This window comes from Ochotona princeps, chromosome 23 (assembly GCF_030435755.1).
Source record: "Ochotona princeps isolate mOchPri1 chromosome 23, mOchPri1.hap1, whole genome shotgun sequence".
NCBI lineage: Eukaryota > Metazoa > Chordata > Mammalia > Lagomorpha > Ochotonidae > Ochotona > Ochotona princeps.
Window position 1 is genome coordinate 19,422,881 of NC_080854.1, and position 12,738 is coordinate 19,435,618.

The window sequence follows — 12,738 nt, forward strand, 5'->3', positions numbered from 1 at the left end:
CAACAAATAAATGTGTGTGTCTTATTTTACTTATTTAAGAGAGAAGATAGAGAGCCAGGAGTAGAGAGCTCCCATTGTTGGTTCTCATCTCCAAAATCTGCAACAAATCTGGGAGCTGAGAATACAAACCAGATCTACCGGAATGGTGGCAACTGGAGCATTTGAGTTAGCATCACTGCTTCTTAGGGTCTACACTGGCAGGAAACTGCAGTCAGAAGCCAGAGCTGGCAATTGAACTCAGGTCATCTGATGAGGGGTGCAGATGTCTTACATCCTAAGATAATTACCTAATCCTAAACAAATCTGTTTTATTTTTATTTTTTCTTAAAAAATGGTCTATTTATTTGAAAGGCAGAGTTACAGAAAGAGGGAGAGAGAGAGCCCTTCTATCCACTTGTACACTTCTCAAATGGTAGCAACATCTGGACCCATGTCATGTGGAAGTCAGGAGCCTGAAATTCCATCTGGATTTGCCCTGTCAGTGGAAGGTGCCCAAAAATTTGGCCATCTTCTCTGCTTTTCCCAGATCATTAGCAGAGAGGTGGATCAGAAGTTGAGCAGCCAAGGCATCCATATGGGACACAGGCTTCACATGTAGCGGCTTCACCTGATATGCCACAATGCTGGCCACAATAAATGCATACATTAGCTCATTAACAGCAAAAAGCTATTAGAATTATGTCAGTAAAGGTGGCATTATTTACCATTTACAATTATGCTACCCCTAAACTTTAAAGTGAATTAATTATTCCTAGATTTAAATATATCAGATAAAACAAATTTGAATATAAAAAACAAATTTGAAAATATCTCATTATAAATAGATTCCGTGGATGTGAGCCCTGAAAGCTCATATATTTAAACCATGTTCATTTCATACCTAAAAGATTTGCCCAAGAAATTGACAAGCATTTACCACAGAGAATATCTTACCAATGCAAGATGATTTCTGTAAAGAATCTTGAATATCACTAGTTGACTCTAAGCGCATTTTATTTACCCACATAGTGAGTATATTTTATGATTTCTAATTCTAATTTTCAAACAGACTTTAGGGAAGACTGTTCTTTCTAAAATGAATGCACGACTTAAAGACAGAAAATATATAGGGCCTGCCACAGTAGCCTAGCAGTTAAAGTCCTCGTCTTGTACAAGCTGAGATCCCATTTGGGCACCGGTTCTAATCCTGGCAGTCCCGCTTTCCATCTAACTCCCTGCTTGTGGCCTGGGAAATCCTTGGGACCATGCAGCCGTGTGGGAGACCCCAAAGAGGCTCCTGGCTTCAGATAAGCTCAGTTCTGGCCATTGCGGCCACTTGGGGAATGAATCATTGGATGGAAGATCTTCTTCTCTGTCTCTCCTACTCTCTGTATATCTGACTTTCAAGTAAAAAATGAAATAAACCTTAAAAAAAAAGAATGAGGGAATAAATAAATAAATAAGGTGCAAATTGGGTCTATCTATGTAGTTGCAGCAATACTAAATTCATTGAAACAAGGCTTTAATTGTTGCCTCAGAACACCTCCAGCACCTAATATTTTGTCAGCTCTTGCCAACAAACCATGTTTAAATAGCATTACATCTGGCCTTTAAAGGTTGTTTATTATCTTATTTTACTGTTTTGCATTTTCCAGGTTTGAGATCTAATGCATTTCAGAGCAAAAAACTGAACTATCTCTAAAATTTAGAAATCTCTGGAAAATATTTTTTGGGATTTTTTTGGAAACCTTTATAGCAGTATTCCATTTGTATTCATCCAATTATTAAACATAAAATTGTCCATGTGAATATTGTTATCATCTTGTCATCTGATCCAGTGTGGATCAGATTTATGGAACATTTTCCTCCTGTTGCCAAAATGCATGGAGATTTGAACTTGCAATCACTGAATATCACTTATAATGGTAGTGCTAGAAATATTGAACAGTAGATAAGACTGGACTTGTTAGAGAGTGGTGAAAGGCAATATGGGTACTTGGCTAAAGAAAAACAAAGATCAGGATGCAAGCCTAGAAGGAGAGAATGCAAACAACCTGTACCTGCTTCTTGTTCACAGAAGGCCCTATTCTGTTCTTTGTCTTAAAAAAATCATTACAATTAAACAACAACAACAAAACAACTCTGAAATCTTAGGTGTATCTGGGTCCTGGGTTTTGTCTACCTAAGTTCAGGCTGTGTCCATTGGAAGTGGTGATAATATGTCCTAATTCAAGTGCTGCTCTGTTTATGAAGGTTAGGCTTTGCTCTCTCAGGCTCGTGATCACACACACCCACTCACAAAACCAGGCAGAAGAAGTACAAATGGCAGTCATCATGACACGTTAAGTTCCTGTCACACGTTAGAATTTACAGAGAATTTTCACATTATTTTAGAATGAAACAAATAAGAGTAGGAATCAGTGATCAGAGTTTGGAGGAAATGTGGAACAGGAAAGAACTAGAGAAACAGAAAGGGAAGATAATGGCTGCACATGGGGATTAGCTGAAAAGTTAAAAAGCACAGATGATGGGAAGCAGTTAGATGAATTTGGTAACTTTTCACTAATCCACTCAACTTATGACTCATGTTTTCTGTAAACCTCCCTAGAGATCTAAAAAGAGATTCAACAGATTAGCCAAGGAAATCCTGAGTGGATACTGTTATTCTGTCACACTCCCTTGAGCATAAGATTAGTGGTGCCTCTTCCTGAGATTTCACAGTCTAGACTCCAAAATTAACTAAGTACATTTGGGAAAAAAATAGTACAACTATTCAGAGAAGGGATAACTGTTCAGGCTGCTATTGCCAAATCCACGTGAACTGGGACCTGCAAGTGCTTCAAGTCTGGCAGGATATCGAACATGTGCTTCATATGGCTGATGGCCACAGAGAGGCAGAACTTGATCGTTAGAGTAGTCTGAGTTCATTCAGCATTCAGGCCTTCCATCAGAGAGGGAGGGGCTGGACAATCAAGCCATTCTGCCAAAGGATCTGCCATTCAGCCATGCAAGAGCCAGAATATTCCAACCTGACCTCCCTAACACATCAGTCAGATAAGTTGCTGGGTTGGCTAGGGAAGACTGAGCCAAGCCACAGCAAGTCTCCTTCCCCATCTCCAAAAAGTTGACATCAGAGGGGAAGACGAAACAGTCATGCATCCTCTCCACAGAATGACTTCACGTAGCTCCTCCAGCTTGGCTGTCATGTGATAAATATCTGCTTATTTTTAGTTTAGTGTCTATATCAAAACTAACAAGATAGTTTTTTTTTTTTTTATCTTAGTAGTAAAGTAGTCTTTTTCTAGGTTTTCCAGATTTACTTCAGCTCTTTTTCCAGGCTCCCTTGACAAGGAAGATTGTAGCACCCAGAGAAATGAGTTTCAGGAGGTCCTTCAGATTTTGACCTCCTCCACAATGTTGCTCTCCCTGATGCAAGGCAGAAAAACAAAAACAAGACAATAAAAAACACATGCTTCCAATCCTAACTCTACTGAACATAGACAACAGAGCTGGGTTGTATTTCCTCATCTTCCACATCATGATAATGGATCATCTCCAAGGCTACTTGAATTTGATAAAGAGCAAGGAAAACATTTTAAATGTCTTCTGTAAGAATCCACAGCCTTTGTTTTAATGATAATCACATGCATCTTTCCTCTGAAATTACCAACAGAATGGTACATGTCTTTTAGTTCTCCAAAACATGAATATGACACTTTATCCTAATATGGTGAATTTTGAAGCATTTGGGAAAGTCAGTAGTTCATTTAGAGGAAAAACCACCAGCGTGTAACTTGTCAATTTTATATTTAAAAAGTGAATTCACATAGAGTGGGCAAGGAAAAGGGATGCGGTGTTCAGAAGTTATAAAGCCAAATTGAGTTGGATGAATGATGTCTTCCCTGTTGTGGGCAGAAAGAGCTGGGCCTGTGATATTATGGTATAAAATCAGGATACTCCCTTTAGTGACTCTTCCTGTGGGAATGTCAGGTCACTGGAATACTGGGCATTGGGAGCCCTCTGCCTTTCACCCTAGTGAGCTATGGTTGCAGAATGATACAAACGATAGGGTGGAGATGGTGTCATAAATATTTCTTCCATAGTTGGCATGTCCTAGGAAGGAACTTTCAGTGCAGATCAAATGTATGAAGAATTTTCTACACTTAAGACATGTATTATAGTTTCATTGTAGTTAAGCAGCCATGATGCCTTTTGGTATGACATAGTATGTAGCATCTTCCAAAACATCTTCCTAATCATGTCTATAGGAAACACTTTCAGGTGCAACTACAAAGTAATAATACAACAAATAATCTCACGTTTATCTTCATGATGTTATGGTATAACCATTGTACCATGGCTGACATACCTTTTTTGTTCTTTGGGGCCTGACCTTCTCTGGGTCCACTGCATGTATTGTCGTGTGTTGTGTGGTTCAGGAAAGACACAATCTGAATAGATATTTTGACCTAATGCCCACAAATGTGCTCTTTTGTTGTTTTTCTGATAGCCATGTTGATTATAGAGATCTTGGATAATAGAGTACATAATGTATAAAGCAAGTTATCAATAATTGAACCATCAGGAGTCACTGCTATTTACATTTAGATTCTTTCATGGTCAATTTTTTGGTTTATAAATCACAAATCATATAATTATACATTTTTAGTTTAAATGGACATGAATCCTATTTCTGTTGTGGATAGAGGGTTGCAGTAAACTAACGCAAATTCCTTGTGACTTTTAAAGCAGTCTATGCATGCCTTTGTTATCTCTAGTATTTCCAAGTTCGCCTTCCCCAATTCTCTACTCCAAGGGCCTGATGTTACAGAATTCTGTGTACCTTACTCATTCCATTTCATCACTGACATCACCCACTACCTTACCTTATACCCAATCTCCAACCCTCCAAAGTACGGAAGAACTCAAAGGAGGATGTGTTAGACAATCACAACCCATGAACACCTGCACATCTGATCTACTGATGGTTGAAATGATTGAGAGTCCCTCACATGTCAGCATCTTGTCACTTTAGTCATTTTCAACCTAAACTGTGTGAGATGATTAGAAAATGTTCACAACGTTGTTTTGTACCTTGGCTTGTTGCAGTAAGGAAATCTTCACCCTTTGCTTTTAGAATCAATGAAGCCTTTCACTTATCATTTATTCATGGAGATATTTTCTTTCCATCTGAATATATTCATTTTTTCTCATTTTCTTTCTCTGAATATCATCTTGTCCTCTAGGTAGAACTCCATTTATCACGGTCCAGTGGAGAAGTTCTTTTGAGGTCAAGTGTCAGGTAAGATTGTTCCATACAACAAAGTTTACCCTACAAATAACCCTTGTGTATTTCCTTCGGTTATCTTAGGCTCTCTCTCACACACACACCCATTCCGATTCATCAGTGAATCCAATCAGTTTAGATTTTGCAACACATCTGTGATTTACAGATTTCTGTATATCTGCATCCACTATCACTTTCCTAGTTCAGTTTCTTGTTAGGAAGAGCTATGGAGGACTTTGCAGTGAACAGAAACTGGATATTTTGTCAGCGTTCTGTGCCTGGTTATTAATGCCTGTTTTTAGACTTTGAACCAGTCCTAAATTATTGTAAAATATAGAACTCACCAATAGTACAAGTGATTTTATTTACAGAAATGCAAGTGATTATTGCCCTGTGGATATTAATCACTTTTGGTTCTGTTCTATTTTGCCACTATCTTTGTACTTCTGATTGCTAATATAAGTGTGTTCTTTGACATGTCCTTTGAATTAGCTGTCAGATCTTTTTTGTTTCCTCATCATTGAATATAGTAAATATTATTTTGATACATTTATGCTATATGATTTTCATATTAATATTATTCATTTATATATTTTATAACATTAGTTTTATTTATTTGAAAGGCAGAGGGATAGAGATGGCAAATCTTCTATCTACCACTTTACTTCCCAAATGATAGCAACAGTTTAGGCCGGATAGAAGTGTTGAGCATTGAACTCAGTCCAGCTCTCCTACATGGACGACATGAACCATTACGTGCTGCACTGTAGTGGGAATTACCAGGAAGCCAGAACTGAAAGTGGAGCCAGAGTCAAACCCATGTACTCTGCAATGAAATGTAGGCTTCCCTGGCAACACGGTAACAGCATCACCAAATGTCTGCCCCTATTTTGATTTTTAGTAGTATGTTCAATTCTTTCCTGGACTATATTAATTCCCTTGTTTGATTATTGCCTCTTCTGTCCTTTTAGCCTTTCTTGATAAAACATTATGGACTCTGTCTAAGAATGAAAATCAGATCATGTTACCTTATATCAATTCCACAAATACCAATTTTGTTCCTATAACATAATCCAAACTCTGTATGATGGTTTGCAAAATCCTGAAGAATGTAATACCTATAATCCTAATATAATTCCCTTTTCTTGATTTTTACCATATTTCAATTATACTGACCCCCATCTTGGCTCCTGAATTGTATCAAACTCTCACGCCTTGATGTCTTCACATTTGTTTATCTCCTTCTAGAAACTATTTTTTCCCTTAGACTTTTTTTGTAGATGACTGTTTCATTCTTTAAATCTCTATTTCCTCTGAAATTCCCCTAATATCCTGAAGTCCCATTTCCTTCCTCAAGCTTGCTTAATCTGATTAATCTTTGTTAAAGAAGTTCTTCATTTACTATTCACTCCATCCTATTTATTGTAATCTGTACTTTTTACCTTGTCTCTGTTTATAACCTCCATTGGAAGGTAAACTGAATAGAAGAGACAGAATATGTTGGCACATTCTTGTTTTTTCACCAGATGTATCTCATGTGTTAGGGAGTAAAATGAAAGACATGGAGCAGAAAACATTAAGCAAGTAAAAAGTCCTTGAGTTTCAGAGGATGAGATCCTGAGAAAATAAAAACCGTATCAGACGGCTAATACTAGAATATATGTTAACAAGAAATATGGGATGTTTCATGATGACCAGAGAGCCAAGAATTTTGTCTATAACTAGGAGTAGGGACATGCAAGGTCATAATACACAGCATAGTTTTTGGAGGGGCAGATGATCCAGCTTTTATACATTTTCAGCCAGAAATATTTAACACAATGTACTTATCCTTGTTGCCAAGGAGACTTGGGTGAAAATTTAACATTACTTCTTTCTCAGTCTTACTAGTTATAATACTTATTACCTATGTTTCTAGAGCATCGATGGTTGCCAATTAATATCATATGGGCGTGGAATGAATGAGTAAATGTATTGTTTGTAAATATGAGTAGAAATGTAGAAGTATAAATAATACACTGTAATATATTGATGATATTTGATCTAACATACTTCATATGCTAAAGAATATTATCCTGAGAGTAACATGGATGATGATTTGTCACCACGCGTTTTATTTCTAGTTATTTGTTCTCCCTCCAGCTCACTCTTTCGCCCTTTTGATTGCTTTCTTTGTATATGAACACCTGTTTTTTCCTCTTCTCTGCTGTGTTCACTCTTCTGGAAAATGAATATGGAATGTTCTCAGAGTACCAAAATGTTTCTCCCTGAACTTAGTTAGTATAGGACATAAACTTGAACAGCTGATGACATTGATGCTCTGAATCATCCAGGAAGCACCCTGGGCATGACGCTGGAGATTCTTCACAATCTGGAACCTGCTGCTAAGGACAAATATTTTAATGAAGAATATGACCTAAAGAGTTAGGGAGAGAGAAGTCAGGTTACCAAGGAAGCAGGGAGCCAGGACTAAGGTTCATTCTGAAGCTGATCACTGATACAGTTGACAAGTTGTTCAAACTCCTGGTCTGCCTAAGGAGGCATATAAAAACACACCTGAAGTCTACGGGTACAGGGGAATGTTGGGGGAATCAGTCTCCATTACCCATTAGTGATAGCTTCAACTCTTGGAATGATATTTAATATTTTCAGGTTGTGTAATCCTGAATGCCAAGAGGGTTCTCAAAGGCTCCACTGCCATATTACAATTTTAGAAGATTCTGGGCAGAAAGAGGGTGAGGGGTGGCCCATATTTGAAGTATAGTCAAATCACATCTTTGGGTGCTGGATAACTTAGAATAAAAGAAAAGTGGGGCTAAGAGAGTCTGTAATGTGACAAATAAATGTCTTTTATATAGGGGAAACTTCAACAATAAAAATATATATAAAGGAGACAAGAGGGGGATAAAGAGTAATTAACTAGCAATGTGACATTAAATAATGCATTTTCAGTCCCTCAACTATGAAGATCAGTAGCCCCTAATGTTGGCTGAACACTAGGGATATTAAAAAATGTCCCTACCGAACTACTATCATCAGACATTCAAATTTAAGTTGTCTTTAGTGCAGCCCCAGCACAGGTGTATTTAAGTTTTTTAAGCTCCTTAGATGTACTTTTTTTTTTTTTTAATAATGAAAAGGAGTAATAACAGTTTTGTGTTTAAATATCCATTTTTCAGACATAACCAACATTTTTATTTTTTAAAAGTTGTGTCTATTTAATAAATCATGTTTTAAGGAAGACTGACTGAAAACCATTTCTGTTATTGTGAAATAATAGTTTCCAGTTAGCAATTTCTCCAAAAGAATTTGGCAAGAAGAAAGACCACCAGGCAGATGTTCTGAAAAACTAGACTATGCAGCCGATAGAAGTTGCAACAGAGTTATTTGGGAGAAGCAAAAACATATTAATCAAAAGTCAATTGAAATAGTGACTTCAATTGATAATTTGCCTGATGCTGAGTAATGTGAGTTATCTGCTGAAATGAGATATGGTTCTCGGAGGGAAATGAGCACACGCTCATTAGATTTAAAAGTTTGCATAAACAATATCTGACTGATAAAGATGCTCAAAACCTTCTAAAAAATTTTAATGGACAGAGCTGTCACTTTGTTCAGTACTAGCATCATATCATTGTCTGCTACTGCAGCCTTACACTGGATTTTGAAGGTGGAGTCACACTTAGTAGGCCATAAAATACTTTAAATAAAATGGATTGTATTCCTACCCATTAAACGTAATACTACATTAAGCAGCATCTTCTTAGAGAGCTAGTTCTAAAGATGGAAAAAATACCACTCCACTTTGGCTGCTCAGGAACTAATATTTTTAAAGGAGCACTCAATGATGAAGACATGTCTATACCAGCAAGTGTTTCAACAACATAGGGAAAAACATAAAATCAACATCCAAAAATGAATTGCTTCCAAATGTAAACAAGGAGTCACCCAAAAAATAAAGAAAGAAAGCAATAATGTAATCCCATTTATAGTCAAAAGCTTGTGCACAGGAGGTTGAAGGGAAATGGGGAGATGTTAAGTAAATGGCTTAAACCGTCAGTTTTAAGATGATTAATTCCTGGAAAACTAACGTGTAATTTACTGTATGCTAAAATCAGCTCAGAGAGTGTATCAGTTGATTAGGTACTGTTTCCACCCTCCAGCATTTTATTTTTGATATTTGTATGACAGACATGCTAATTGCGATGAGGTGAAACCCTATTGTGATTTTTATTTGCACTTTCCTAATGACTAGTAATCCTGAGCATCTTTTCATGGGTCTACTGCCCATAAAAAATAATCTTTAAGAATTTATTTTTGGTAGGTTTTGTTCATTAGAGGAAGGTCTTTGTCAACTTTCCTCACTGTTAAGTCTATAATACATAGAACGTTGTCTAATGTATAATATAGCTCAATAGATATATGTTAAACAAATTGGGCCCAGTGCAATATCCTAGCAGCTTAAGCCCTTGCCTTGCACACACCGGGATCCCATATAGGCACCTTTTCTAATTCCACTGGTTCTGCTTCCCATCCAGCTCCCTGCTTGTGGCTGGGGAGGGCTGTCGAGGATGGCCTAAATCTTTGGGATTCTGCACCCATGTGGGAGAACTGAAGTGAGTTCCTGGCTCCTGGCTTCGGGGTTGGCCTAGCTCCGACTTTTGCGGCTACTTGGGGAGTGAATCTGCAGACAGAAGAGTTTCCTCTCTGTCTTTCCTCCTCTCTGTATATCTGATTTTCCAATGAGAATAAATAAATCTTTATATTTAAAAAAGGATATATGTTGAACAAAGTAAATAAGCTTTTGATGACGAGAATCCAAACCACCACATATTTTAAGAGGTTTTTTTGGGGGGGAGTAGTAGTAAGGAGAGATGTGGTGATAAACTAAAATCTATCTTGGAGCAGCAGTTTTGCAAGGGATCTTATGAAAAGGACAATGTGTAGAAGAGTTTCCTTCATTTGTATTTACTTTGATGATCTTCAGGAAGGAGCGGAGAGACAGATGCAAGGAAAGCATGATGAAAATTCAAGTTTTTTATCAAACGGTGCAAAAATGTACCATATGGGCCCTGGAAGCCAAGAATTCCGGACAAAGAAAGGCTATGGACTCATGAAATACTAATATTTGCAAGAGAAAAAAAAATTAGGAGATGATTCCTAGGCTGAAATGGGTGTTGTTGCAGAGAATGCATGGGGCCTAAAGGTTGAAGAATTTCTGGAGAGTACTCATTTTCTTTAAGCTATCAAAGTTGTTCTCTCCTTTTGCATGACCTCCTTGCTGAAATGAAACATAAGGCAGAATTAAGTGACTTTCGCCGGTTGCATGCATTTGCAACAAGGGCAGGGCCTCCTTTGATACAGAATGGCCTGGGAAGTCAAGTTCTGGCTCCAGCGGGTATGTAGCCTGTTGGAATCCCAGCTGTTGTATCATTACAGCACAGATAGAATAACAGTTCCTCCTCCTTATCTATGCTTTTGCATTCTGTGGTTTGATTACCTGTAGTAAATCATGCTCTGAAAATATTAAATGGAAAATTCCAGAAAAAGCAATCCATCAGTTTTAAAGCCTGCATAGTGTCATGGAAATCTTACTCTCTGCTGTGTCCCACTAGAGGTATGACTTAACTTTTGTCCTACTAGTTCACTCATTAGTGCCCTTGGCCTGTTAGTTACATAACAGTTGTCTCTGTTATCAAATCAGCTATCAGAGTGTCACAGTTGTCATGTCTCATAAGTGTTCATGGTAACCTAAGGCTACATCCAATACCTAGTTCATTCATCTCATTTTCTCGTGTAGGCATTACATTATCTCACATTATCACAAGGATGAGCGCTGTATAGTAAAATAGAGAATCAGAGAGGGACAGAGCACTCACATTTTGCTATTACCATGTATTTTTATAGCTTTACTATTTCAGTATTGGCTATTTCTTAATATATTACTGTACCCAATTTATAATCTTTATCAAAAGCCATGTATGTTTAGGCAACATGAACCTAGTGTTGCCAGTGTTCAGTAACATATGAGACTTTAGGCATTTGTTGCAGGTCTTGGAATGTGTTTCTGCCCTCTGCCCCCAGCAAGGCAAGAAGACAAGTGCTGGGATGAGCTTTGTTGGGATGGTTAAATGTGTAAGTGCCCAGCCTAGTGCCTCGCTGTGTGCTGTTTCATTTCTTCCCTGATTTCTTCTTTTTATCTAATTGCCTTTTTTCCATTTTTCCTCCTTGCATTCTTCAGTCCCTCCTGCCTTCAGGAATGACAAACCCCACCGTGAATAAGGAAACCACTTTGAACCAAGGAAAATTGTGATTTAGCTCTAATTTAGTGCTATGATTTCTTATATTTCCTTTGCTCTCCATGGGTGACAAAATAAAAACAATATGCAGTGAAACTCCTTTGCTGCATATGGCCAGGCAGATGGGCAAGTAGAGTTTATGGAGACAGAACTAGACATAGATGTGGGAGGGCTGTTCAGATTTTATGTAAAAGACATGGAGCGTCACAATAAGTGACAAAATGCTGAATTAAATAGAGGCAAGGAGTTTATAGGACAAAGAATAATATCTGTGGCCTGGTGAGGAAGGAGGAAGACTGACCCTACTTACCAGCTATAGTTAAGAGCACTAGTTCTCCCAGGCTAGGAAAAATTCTCAGGCAACCTACTGCTTCGGCAGAAGACTAAAGGAAGTGATTTCCTGGAACTTAATCATGTCTCTGTGCCAGATCAAGCCATTGCCATTCTCCATAAAATAAGGAAAAGTGCTATGCTGAGTAGATCCTAGAAGTAGAATAGGATATGTTCATTTCCAAAGAGAGTTTTAAAATACTTAATTCTCTGAGTAGTTAAGAAGGTAAATGCACTTAGTCTTAAATCTCTTAAATCTTACACAGTTTGGGAACAGGATGTTTTCCCGATTGTTATAAAATAAAGCCATCCCTCCTGGTGAAATGAAAGTCATGTTTACTCTCTACCAATACTGTCAGTACTTTAATTCTGATATTGGATGTTTGAGCACTTTTCCCCCCATCATCAAGTAATTTTCCGCTTCTCAGCAGGCACCAACTGAGTGTCATGCAGGTCAACTTGATTCTGACCCTGTCTTCCTGAAGTTATCGTCAGATCCACCAGGGTGGGACCTCTGTCCCAGCAGACTTCCCTAGCTGCATTGCGGCTTATGCTTCTGGTTGAAAATTGGAGATTCTTCTGACTCCCATCTTCATGTTCAACGGTTTGTTAGAATGGCTCTCAGAAGCGCACACAGCTTTCTCACTAGATGAATGATTTACCATTTCAAGAGAAGGCTCAGGAAAGACAGAAGGAAGAGATGCATTGGGTGATACGGCCCAGGCTCACCCCTGTCCTTAGAACACCCACGTTTACTAGCCCAGAAACTCTCCACATCCATCTGATTGCAGAAGCTCCATGACTAGACCTGAGTGATGAAATCATTGGCTGTTACTGAAGTTA

General features: G+C 38.0%; 1 long non-coding RNA gene across 1 annotated transcript in view; it reads left to right on the forward strand.

The window, feature by feature from the left end:
* LOC131483100 (uncharacterized) overlaps positions 1-12,738 on the forward strand; it is a 402,453-nt gene that overhangs the window by 301,270 nt on the left and 88,445 nt on the right. The window contains exon 4 of the long non-coding RNA XR_009247513.1: positions 5,226-5,281. This is a non-coding gene — a long non-coding RNA (uncharacterized LOC131483100). The remainder of the gene's footprint in view (positions 1-5,225; positions 5,282-12,738) is intronic.